A 5,033-nucleotide genomic window follows, 5' to 3' on the forward strand; every position below is an offset into this window, starting at 1 on the left:
TTTCCTGGGTAGCCCTGGTTATTATAACCCCAAATTCTAAATTACACTATTTCCTCTTGTAGAAACCTCTATGTACATCAGATTTGACATTTTGGCTATAGTTCAATAATAAAGATCTCCAAACTTTGAAAATCCAGTCTTGTTTTGTTTTTTTTAAATAACAATAATCCTGTAAGTGCAATTGACTCAGAATTTCTCACTGTGGGGGAAAACATCCAGATGCCAAGTCCATAAAAGATTCAGCTTCAAAAGAGAATCACTGAATCAAAGACTACCCGTTCCTGGAATTCAAAATAATGATTTATGTTTATAGTCAAGTTTTACAGCATGCATATATATATAATTACATATATATGCTATGTATGTATATATGTATATTAAACATAGACATTTTTATTTTAAATAGTAAAAGTCCATGTTCAAAGGTTTGCATCACAGTTTATGGAGAAGAGTTATGTAATCAGTGCGAAATAATGTAGTTTCCTGAAAATTTAATGTCATTTCTGTATATATATATTATGAGTGCTGAAAAGTTTTGCTTTCATAACCTTAGGTAGGAATGGTGCACCATTTCCTAGCAACTTTACTAAAAATAAAATGTAAAGACTGTTACTCTTCTCCACATACTGAGTGATAAAATAAGGCAGAGGAGAAAGGGAAATGGTAACCTTCAAAACTGCTGATATTTCCCAGTTACCAAAATAGACCAGATTTCATTACATTTTTGACTTGAAACCACTCTACCATGATGTTTAAAGAGAGTCACAATGTGATGTTTGAATAATGGGAATATTGCAAAAACAAGTCAAGATTTTAGACAAAGCATCCAAAAATATCGCTGTGGTTTTACCTTGGACACAACCATGGTCTATTACAAAAGTAGGTCATACATACAAAGGTATAAAGAACATTAAGTTTTTAGCTGAAGGCAGCAGTCCTTTTAAAGGGACATCCCTGGCAATCCAATGAGTAGTAGAATTTAAGTATATTAAGCTCATAACAATGCTGAAGAATGTGATGACTTGTTCAGTAGAGTCGTCCCCGACTTTGATTTCCTCATGCTCCCCAGCCTGGGCCACCTCTACTTCCCCTGAAGGCTCCTCTCTGCTCATAATTAAAGTTGCCCAAATTGCTGCTGTATTTCCCTCTAGGAGGATTATAAATTTGTCTGGCATCCCTTTTTGGTCCTGCTGTAGATTTTTTGGGTGGTGAACCTGAAGTTGTATCCTCACTGGCTCTCTTTTGCCCCAACTCAACCTTCTGTATGGGTTTCCAGGATAATGTTACTGTGAAGGAGAATGTGGAAGAGATCCTTGATTAAAACATTGATATTATTTGTGATTTCAATGCAACAACTTTAATCTTGTTCTCTTCTGTCTTAAAGGCCTCTCCTGTTTTCCCCTGCAAAGCCAAGCGAAGTTGTCGGATATAAACCTGCAGGCCTCGTGCAAAGTACTGAAGCCTGATTTTCAAATCTTTGAGCTTTTCTGCATTCAGTTTGGCTGTTAGGAAATCTGGAAGTTTCTAACCCAACTGGTGAAAGCTGTATAACAGACATTCCACGCAACTGAACTGGAGCTTAGGTTCTTCATTGCCAGCGTTCTCTCCATTTTCCGCTTCTTCTGGTGGGAGAGGCATGTACTCCAACAACTTATCGAACAGTTTCCTTATATTTGTCTCTAGCTTTTCCATGTCACCACAAAATGAGCTCATCTCTGCCAACAGTTTCAATGCCTCCAACTGTATGTCAAGACCCTCCACAGGGGTACTCAAGGAACTGAGGTTAGGAAGAACCTGCTCACAGAAGTAAGTCACAAATTTTGTAGAATGAACATTTTTAGAGAAGGGCACTGCCTGGCGAGCGCACTGCAGGAGCCGGTCCACGCAGTCAGGATCTGAGGGATTGAAGGTCTGCTCCAGGTCAGCCTGCTCGGCCACCAACTCCACAAGTTGCTGCCTGCCAACTGTCTGTAAGCCTTTTAACCCTGATAGTATCTTCATGAACAGAACAAATTCTTCACCTGTCACATCTTCAAGGACCTTTTTTGATTCAGTTAGTATCAACTCCTCTACTTCTTTTGTCAGAACTTCATCAGGCAGAGCCTTAAGTTTGGTGGAAAGGAATTTGATTGCTCCTTCTCTGACAATACCTTCTCCTTGAAGTATCTGGCTGAACACGCCTCCTAAAGTCCCTTTTGCATCCATCCTAAATATACTTAACAGGGCGTTATTTTCTAAGTTAAATTCTGCAGAGTCATCTGTCTGCAGAAGCTGGGTTAGTATGTCTGCTACTCTGGGAAGATTTTCTCCAGTGGCAAACTGAGGCAGTTCCTTAATTGCTTGGCGTCGAATCCATACATCTTCATCCTCACAGAGGTCTAACTGTTCATTGATAGCCGAAGAAGCCAATTCGGGGAAAATGCTTGAAGAATTTTGGAATAAATTGAGCTGCTAATCTTTTCTCCTTAGTACCAGCTTTCACACCATCCAGTATTACTTGATAAGAATCTTTATGCTGGCCCACTTGTTCCATGGCATCGGCCAAGATGCCATAATTGTGGTAAAGCTCCTCCACCGTCGGCATGGTGAGTGACAAGGCCAGAATCCGCTCCAGCAGTCGTCGTAGTCACCGGCGCCACCCGCTGCTGGAAAAGCACTCTTGTTGCACCCTCTCAAAGACATTTTTGTTTGTTTTCTCAGCCGTCTATGAGATTTTCAGTGCTCTTCTCCAACACCACAGCTCAAAGGCATCAATTCTTTTTCTGTCATCTTGATTCATTATCTAGCTCTCAGATGCATAGCAAGTGATCAGAAAGATCAGTCAGATGCACCTTAGTCCTCAAACTGATATAATTACTCATTAATAATTTGGAAAGGTCTCTAACTGCAGATTTTCCTAGTGCAATGCATCTCATTTCCTGACTACTGATACCAAGGGTATTAATTATGGATACCAGCAAGATAAAGCTGTTGGCAGATTCAATCTCCTTTCTATCCATCATGATATTGCCTATCATTCCAGTGGTAAGAGTCTTTACCAAAAACTACATTCCTTGATCTTCTGTAACAAGTGCTTCAAGTCCTCCTCACTTTCAGCAAGCAAGGTTCTGTCATTTGCATAACGTACGTTATTGATGAGTCTCCCTCCAGTCCTGATTCCACACTCATCTTCATAGAATCCAGCTTCTTGGACAATTTGGTCAGCATAGAGGGTTGATAGGTATGGAGGGAGAATACAATCACAATATACTCCCTTCTCAAATTTAAACCATACAATGTTCCCCTGCTCTGTTCACACAACAGCCTCCTGGTTCAGGTATAGGTTCCATATGATCAAAATTAAGTGCTCTGAGATTCCCGTCCCTCTCAAAGTCAGCCACGAAGAAAATTACATGAGTTAAAATCAGAATGTACATCAGAGTTGTTTCCTTTCTCCCTATATTTTCAGTATGTATGTTGAGCAAATAATTCATGAAGTTGGACTCTATGAAGAAGAATTTTGCATTAGAACTGAAGGAAGAATCATCAACAACCTGCTGTATGCAGATGACATAACCTTGCTGACAGAAAGTGAGAAAGACTTGAAACACTTAATAAAGAGGATCTTACACTACCGCCTTCAATATGGACTGTATCTCAAAATCAAGAAAAAAAAATTTCACCACAGGACTTATAGACAACATCATGATAAATGGAGGGCAAAAAGCTTGAAATTGTCAATAATTTACTCTTATTTGAATCCATAATCAACACTTTTGTACCCAGTGTCAGGATATTAAGATAGATACTGTATTTGGCAAGCTGTCAGAGATCTCTCCCACTTACTGAGAAGCAATGTCACTTTGAGGAATAAGAAGCATCGTATTCAGCCCATGGTCTTTTTAATCACTTATTATGCATCTGAGAGCTGGACAATAAATAAGAATGACAGAAGAAGAATTGATGTCCTTGAATTGTGGTGTTGGAAAAAGAGAACTGAATATTTCATGGACTGCCAAAAACTCCAAACAGCTATGTCTTGGAAAAAGTGCAGTCTAAGTGTTCTTTGGAGACAAGGATTGTGAAAATTCAACTCACATACTTTGAGCATGTTGCTAGGAGAGGCTATTCCTTGGAAAGGGATATAATACTTGGAAAGTTGGAGGGTCTGCGAAAAAGAGGAAGACCCTCAACAAGATGGATTGATCTCGGGAGAGTAGCAATGAAGAAGTGTGTCAAAAATGGAGAGGATAACATTAGAAAGCACAGGATTCAGATATGTTGTTTATGGGTTTGCTGTGAGTCGTACACAACTCAATGGCACCTAACAAAAACAAGAAGAAGAGAGATATAGATATATGTATATATATATTTTTTTCATAATAAATATCATTTACCGCTTATACCAAGATTGCTACTTAGAATTCTAGGCACTTGAATGAGAAATAATTGGATGAGCCTGATTCTTATCACAAATATATGTATATATAATTTAAATGTTATGAATATATATTGGATTTATTTTATTATAACAGGATTGAATTGTGTTAGCATATGTTGTCTGCATAGCAATTATTTCAAATATTTAAATCTAAACTTGGAAATATTGATTTTTATTATCTTTCTGAAAATACAGTTAGTTTTCTACTTACACTTAAGCCTCAGTGAATTTTTCTCCTGATTTAAAAAACCCCATTATTTTGTGCTTTTAATATTTATGATCCTAAATTACTTCTTTCTTTGCTGGAAGCAAAATTATTTGTTTAAGCATGATATGAGTAATAGTTTTAAAATAGCTACACAATATCATTAAATTGTTTTAAAAAATTTGTGTCATTTCTGGGAGAAGAAATAATATTTTTGTAAATAATACAAGTATCTTCAATTAATATTGTTGTAAAATATGAAAAATTAGATTATATTTCATTTCATTCCCTCAGAATATAATACATGTATGCACTGTTCAGATACTATGAATTGAGAAGAAATGAAAGAATAACATGAGCCCTGCTGTGCCTTGCAAACACAAGCTAATACAGACCCAAAGAGACAAA

At 37.4% G+C, this 5,033-nt stretch overlaps 1 pseudogene; it reads right to left on the reverse strand.

Moving 5' to 3' along the window:
* Positions 1-1,081: 1,081 nt before the first annotated feature.
* Positions 1,082-2,584, reverse strand: LOC102848914 (annotated as a pseudogene).
* Between the last annotated feature and the right edge of the window lie 2,449 nt (positions 2,585-5,033).

The sequence above is a fragment of the Elephantulus edwardii genome, unplaced genomic scaffold (assembly GCF_000299155.1).
Source record: "Elephantulus edwardii isolate Elephantulus edwardi_28Jun2011 unplaced genomic scaffold, EleEdw1.0 scaffold00043, whole genome shotgun sequence".
NCBI classification, from domain to species: domain Eukaryota; kingdom Metazoa; phylum Chordata; class Mammalia; order Macroscelidea; family Macroscelididae; genus Elephantulus; species Elephantulus edwardii.